General features: G+C 45.2%; 1 pseudogene across 1 annotated transcript; it reads left to right on the top strand.

The window, feature by feature from the left end:
• Positions 1-3,232: 3,232 nt before the first annotated feature.
• Positions 3,233-5,912, top strand: LOC128573379 (serine/threonine-protein kinase tousled-like 2; annotated as a pseudogene). Its single transcript, XR_008376449.1, has 3 exons — positions 3,233-4,063; positions 4,163-5,393; positions 5,666-5,912. The product of XR_008376449.1 is annotated as a serine/threonine-protein kinase tousled-like 2 (transcript).
• The last annotated feature ends 1,205 nt before the right edge of the window (positions 5,913-7,117 follow it).

The raw sequence follows: 7,117 nt of genomic DNA, 5'->3' as shown, positions 1-7,117 counted from the left end.
CTTTGACCTCATCTCTCACTACTTCCCTTTTTACTCACTCTGCCGCCTCCCCGGTTCGCAGCTCCAGGCATGCTTCTGTTTCAGGGCCTTGGCACCTGCTCTTTCCTCTCTGGAATGCTTTGACTGCTTCCATCTCCTTCATGTCTCCACTCAAATGGCACCTTCTCCAAAGGCCTATGCTAGCCACCCTAACCCAAATGGTGACCCTATACTCTTCTCCTAATCTCTTACCCTGTTCTATTTTTTTCCCAAAGTACCTACTTCTAAGGTATAATGTAAGTTTGTCATTGTTATTTACATTACTACACTGACAGGCTCTCCACTACTAGAATATACATTTCACCACGATAGGGATTTTTTTCTTATTTTGTTCACTGATGCCTACAACCAATTCCTAGACGTGCCTAGAGCCATGGCTGGCAAATAGTAAGTACCAAGTAAATGTTAATATTTGCTGAATGAATGAATGTATTTACAAACAAACAAGCCTGGCTTGGCACCCGTAGCTCAGTGAGTAGGGCGTCGGCCATATACACCGAAGCTGGCTGTTTCAAGCAACAACGACAACTGCAACCAAAAAATAGCTGTGCATTGTGGCATGCACCTGTAGTCCCAGCTACTCGGGAGGCTGAGGCAAGAGAATCGCCTAAGCCCAAGAGTTTGAGGTTGCTGTGAGCTGTGACACCACGGCACTCTACTGAGGGTGGCACAGTGAGACTCTGTCTCAAAAAAAAAAACAAGCCTAACTAGCATAATACCTATTTAATGATATTGTTATGCAGATTAGAAATTATAAGTATAAAGTAAAGCACAAGTAGAATGTCTGACTCATATTAGGTGGCTGTTATTATTTTTTAGGATCACTTTCTTTCAAAGAATTTTCAAACATACATATATGTTTCTACATGTATGAACAGAAAAAGACTGATAGGAAACACTAGCAGTTGATCTTTGGCTCTGTATGTGTGTATATATTTTGTGTATTTGTTTTCCAACCCTTTTTCCATGAGCATTGTTTTTTTTTTTTTTTTTTTTTGTAGAGACAGAGTCTCACTTTTATGGCCCTCGGTAGAGTGCCGTGGCATCACACAGCTCACAGCAACCTCCAACTCCTGGGCTTAAGCGATTCTCTTGCCTCAGCCTCCCGAGTAGCTGGGACTACAGGCGCCCGCCACAGCACCCAGGCATTTTTTGGTTGCAGTTCAGCCGAGGCCGGGCTTGAACCCGCCACCCTCGGTATATGGGGCCGGCGCCTTACCGACTGAGCCACAGGCGCCGCCCATGAGCATTGTTTTTAACAGATAAAGACATGTATACTATTTTTTTTTTTTTTTTAGAATTTTGGCTTGGTTTTGGGATTTGGGCAGATGGGAAAAAAGAATATGCTGAAGAGGCTAAGTTCCATAAAGGATGAAGAGGAAGTAAAACAAAGAAGCAGAGGGTGGTGGTAGCTGGCATGGATAAGCAGCAACACTGGTCAAAGAGGAAGCCATAAAGAAATTTACTCATCACAAGACTAATGTTGCCAGAAAGAAAACCGCCCAGCTTGGCTGGCTGGGTGGAAAGTAGATAGAGGTGGTCAGGGAAGAATTAATGGGGATGTACAAGATCATGGGGCGGTCAGACTGAAATTAGTTGGTCTTACAGTCTTTTCTAATCCTAACCTATGTGAGACTCTCCTTTAGATAAGGAGAACTTGACCTGTCATTTCTTTCACTATGGTCAGAGCCCTGGGTCTGTGTCTGGTGGATATTGCTTCCCAGGTTGTGGAATGATGATAGAAAAGGATCACGAGGACTGTTAAGTGGGGTAAGTGAAATGGCAAATTGAAGAGAGCCTGTATTTTGTAGTCAGCATTGCCTTTGAATCCTGGCTCTGTCACTGACCAGCCATGTGACCTTGAGCAGGTAACCAACCACTTAGGACAACATCAAAGACCCCTAGAAAGTAGGGGATTAGGGGCAAAATAATAAATATGACATTGAATTACACATTTTAACAAAACAAGAAAATAAATGTTCTTGAAAGCAACTGATAACCAGGAGTGGTGCCTCAAGCCTGTAATCCTAGCACTTTGGGAGGCTGAGGTAAGTGGATCACCTGAGCTCAGGAGTTCTAGACTAGCCTGAGCAAGAGCAAGAGCCTGTCTCTACTAAAAGTAGAAATACTAGTAGGATGTGGTGGTGGGCACCTGTAGTCCCAGCTACTCGGGAAGCTGAGGCAACAGAATCTCTTGAGCTCAAGAGAGTGAGATGAGTTCACTCTCTACCCAGGGCAACAGAGTAGAACTTGGTTTCAAAAAAAGAAAAAGAAAGAAAGCAACTGCTTTGCGCAAACCCAGTTGATTAAATTAAAAAACCTCCTTCTGGCTCAGTGAGTAGGGCGCCGGCTCCATATGCCGAGGGTGGCGGGTTCAAACCCAGCCCCGGCCAAACTGCAACCAAAAAATAGCCGGGCGTTGTGGCGGGCGCCTGTAGTCCCAGCTGCTCTGGAGGCTGAGGCAGGAGAATCGCGTAAGCCCAAGAGTTAGAGGTTGCTGTGAGCCATGTGACGCCAGGGCACTCTACCTGAGGGCAGTACAGTGAGACTCTGTCTCTACAAAAAAAAAAAAAAAAACCTCCTTCTGTTTCATAGGAAACCTTGCTGTCAGGGCAGGTCTTCCCACAAGTCTCATATACACAAGTTTTCAAAACAACAACTATTTCTGTGTTAAGATGTGAGTCTTTCATACATAGTCTATTTATTGTCTCTTTTACGCCCTTGTTTCGGTTTCAGAAGTCTTGGCAATTGTCAATTCTTTTCACAAAGTATTCTTGTTCTTAAGGGTATGTTTTTCCCCGCCTGGGCCTTCAGTGTAGATGGAATACCTCTTTATACTTTCCTCCATTTATCTGTGAAAAAGGGGAGCAATTGAAAATTTGGAGTTAACCAATAGAAAATAATTTGACAGCAAAACTCCCTTTAACAACCGATGGTTGGCAAGTTATTAAGAGCATGGCCTTTGGCCCGCGCCCCCCGTGGCCGCCTGGGCCCGGGCCCGCATCGGGCGCCTGGCTCTGTACGCGAGCCCGGGGATCTGCGGCCTCCGTGGCCCCTCCCCCGCCCGCCCTCTCTTGGAGCCCGGTGCCGGCGGCGGCTGCCCGGGCTGGGGGTTGCGGCGCTCAGGAGAGGCCCCTGCTCCGCCCCGGCCTGTCCAGGGGGAGAGCGGAGCAGCCCGCAGCCGGTCGGGTCGGGGCCCTTCCCGGGAGGAGCGTGGAGCGGCAGCGGCGGCGGCAGTAGAAATAATGGAAGAATTGCATAGCCTGGACCCACGACGGCAGGAATTATTAGAGGCCAGGTTTAGTGGAGTTGATGTTAGTAAGGGACCACTCAATAGTGAGTCTTCCAATCAGAGCTTGTGCAGTGTGGGGTCCTTGAGTGATAAAGAAGTAGAAACTCCTGAAAAAAAGCAGAATGACCAGCGAAATCGGAAAAGAAAAGCTTAACCATATGAAACTAGCCAAGGGAAAGGTACTCCTAGGGGACATAAAATTAGTGATTACTTTGCGTTTGCTAGGGGAAGCGGGCCAGGAACCAGCCCTGGCAGAAGTGTTCCACCAGTTGCACGATCCTCACTGCAACATTCCTTATCCAATCCCTTACCGCAGCGAGTAGAGCAGCCCCTTTATGGCTTAGATGGCAGTGCTGCAAAGGAGGCATCAGAGGGGCAGTCTGCTCTGCCAACCCTCGTCGGTGATGCTAGCAAAGCCTCGGCTTGACAGGGAGCAGTTGGCACAAAGAGGAGCTGGGCTCTGCTTCACTTTTGTTTCAGCTCAACAAAACAGTCCTTCTTCAACGGGATCTGGCAACACAGAGCATTCCTGCAGCTCCCCAAAACAGATCTCCATCCAGCACAGACAGACCCATTCTGACCTCACAACAGAAAAAATATCTGCACTAGAAAACAGTAAGAATTCTGACTTAGAGGAGAAGGAGGGAAGAATAGATGATTTATTAAGAGCCAACTGTGATTTGAAAGGGCAGATTGATGAACAGCAAAAGATGCTAGAGATGGGCGGCGCCTGTGGCTCAAAGTGGTAGGGTGCAGGTCCCATATGCCAGAGGTGGCAGGTTCAAACCAAGCCCCGGCCAAAACCCACAAAAAAAAAAAAAAAGATGCTAGAGAAATACAAGGAACGATTAAATAGATGTGTGACAGTGAGCAAGAAACTCCTTATAGAAAAGTCAAAACAAGAGAAGATGGAATGTAGAGATAAGAGCATGCAAGACCGTTTGAGATTGGGCCCCTTTACTACTGTCCGACACGGAGCCTCTTTTACCGAACAATGGACAGATGGTTATGCTTTCCAGAACCTTATCAAGCAACAGGAAAGGATCAATTCGCAGAGGGAGGAGATAGAAAGACAACGGAAAATGTTAGCAAAGTGGAAACCTCCTGCCATGGGCCAGGCCCCTCCAGCAACCAATGGGCAGAAACAGCGGAAAAGCAAGACCAATGGAGCCGAAAACGAAACATTAACATTAGCGGAATACCGTGAACAAGAAGAAATTTTCAAACTTAGATTAGGTCATCTTAAAAAGGAGGAAGCAGAGATCCAGGCAGAGCTGGAAAGACTAGAAAGGGTTAGAAATCTACATATCAGGGAATTAAAAAGGATACATAATGAAGATAATTCACAATTTAAAGATCATCCAACGCTAAATGACAGATATTTGTTGTTACATCTTTTGGGTAGAGGAGGTTTCAGTGAAGTTTATAAGGCCTTTGATCTAACAGAGCAAAGATATGTAGCTGTGAAAATTCACCAGTTAAATAAAAACTGGAGAGATGAGAAAATGAAGAATTACCACAAGCATGCGTGTCGGGAATACCGGATTCACAAAGAACTGGATCATCCCAGAATAATAAAGCTGTATGATTACTTTTCACTGGACACTGACTCATTTTGAACAGTATTAGAATACTGTGAGGGAAATGATCTGGACTTCTACCTGAAACAGCACAAATTAATGTCGGAGAAAGAGGCCCAATCCATTATCATGCAGATTGTGAATACTTTAAAGTACTTAAATGAAATAAAACCTCCCATCATACACTATGACCTCCAACCAGGTAATATTCTTTTAGTAAATGGTACAGCGTGTGGAGAGATAAAAATTACAGATTTTGGTCTTTCCAAGATCATGGATGATGATGGCTACAATTCAGTGGATGGCATGGAGCTAACATCACAAGGTACTTTCTGGTATTTACCACCAGAGTGTTTCGTGGTTGGGAAAGAACCACCAAAGATCTCAAATAAAGTTGACGTCCGGTCAGTGGGTGTGATCTTATACCAGTGTCTTTATGGAAGGAAGCCTTTTGGCCATAACCAGTCCCAGCAAGACATTCTGCAAGAGAATACTATTCTTTTTTTTTTTTTGTAGAGACAGAATCTTACTTTACTGCCTTCGGTAGAGTGCCGTGGCATCACACGGCTAACAGCAACCTCCAGCTCTTGGGCTTACCTGATTCTCTTGCCTCAGCCTCCTAAGCAGCTGGGACTACAGGTGCCCACCACAACGCCCGGCTATTTTTTTGTTGCAGTTTGGCCGGGGCCGGGTTTGAACCCGCCACCCTCGGTATATGGGGCCAGCACCCTACTCACTGAGCCACAGGCACCGCCCAAGAGAATACTATTCTTAAAGCTACTGAAGTGCCGTTCCCGCCAAAGCCAGTAGTAACACCTGAAGCAAAGGCATTTATTTGACGATATTTGGCAGACCGAAAGGAGGACCACATTGATGTCCAGCAATTGGCCTGTGACCCCTACTTGCTGCCTCACATCCAAAAGTCGGTCTCCACAAGTAGCCCTGCTGGAGCTGCTATTGCATCGACCTCTGGGGCAGCCAATAACAGATTTTCGAATTGAGACCGACTCTAAGGCCACAAACTGTTCAACACACACAAAGTGGAAAAACGGCATTCAGCAGCGGGTTTGGAACATAGCCAATTCAAATGGATCTCATGAAACCTGTACCAGGTGCTTTTATTTTCTTGCTTTTTTCCCATCCATAGAGCATGACAGCATCGATTCTCATTGAGGAGAAACCTTGGGCAGCTCTGGCCAGGCCTCGTAGGAAAAGGACCTGCCCGAGGTTCCGGCGACACGGCCACTATGCATGGCTGCTCTGAGTGAGGAAAAAATTAAAAAGAAAAACTGGTTCCATATACTGTGAACTTGAAAACATGCAGACTCGGGGGGTGGGGGGAATCCCTGATGCAATGCTTCAGATGAAGAATGTGGACTTGAAAATACAGACTGGGCTAGTCCAGTGTCTATATTTAAACTTGTTCTTTTCTTTTAATAAAGTTTAGGTGACATCTCCTGAAAAGCTTGTAGCACAAAGGCTCAGCTGGGGATGGTGTTTGACTTCGGATGAAAAAAGTTGCTATTGCCCATTTAAGGCACTAGAGTTAGTGTTTTATCCCTAAATGATTTCAATTTTTAAAAACATGCAGCTTCCCTCCCCCCCTTTTTTATTTTTGAAAGAATACATTTGGTCATAAAGTGAAACCCGTATTAGCAAGTATGTGGCAATGTTCATTCCAATCAGATGCAGCTTTCTCCTCTGTCTGGTCTCCTGTTTGCAATTGCTTCCCTCATCTCAGTAGGGAAAAGATTGAGTGGGAAGACTGAGATGTGTGGGTGTTTCCCATTGGACAAAGAATGAGGTTGAAAGACTGCAACTTGGAATCTAGGTTTTCAACTACTTCTTCACAATTTGAACACTTGAGGGTTGTCCCTTTTAATTTATTTGAAGTGCTATTTTTTTAAATAAAGGTTCATCTGTCCATGCAAAAAAAAAAAAAAAAAAGAGCATGGACTTTGAAGCCAAGCTACATTTTCTCAGTTTGAGTATAAGATTCTTCATTTCCTAGGTGTGGGATCTTGGGCAAATTACTTTTCTTTTTCTTTCTTTCTTTTTTTTTGAGACAGAATCTCACTATGTTGCCCTAGGTAGAGTGCCGCGGTGTCACAGCTCATAGCAACCTCAAACTTGTGGGCTTACACCAATGGTTCTCAATCTTCCTAATGCTGCGGCACTTTAATACAGTTCCTGTGGGTCACGACTC

This window comes from Nycticebus coucang, chromosome 21 (assembly GCF_027406575.1).
Source record: "Nycticebus coucang isolate mNycCou1 chromosome 21, mNycCou1.pri, whole genome shotgun sequence".
Classification (NCBI taxonomy): domain Eukaryota; kingdom Metazoa; phylum Chordata; class Mammalia; order Primates; family Lorisidae; genus Nycticebus; species Nycticebus coucang.
This window is presented reverse-complemented; position numbering and strand designations above follow the sequence as displayed.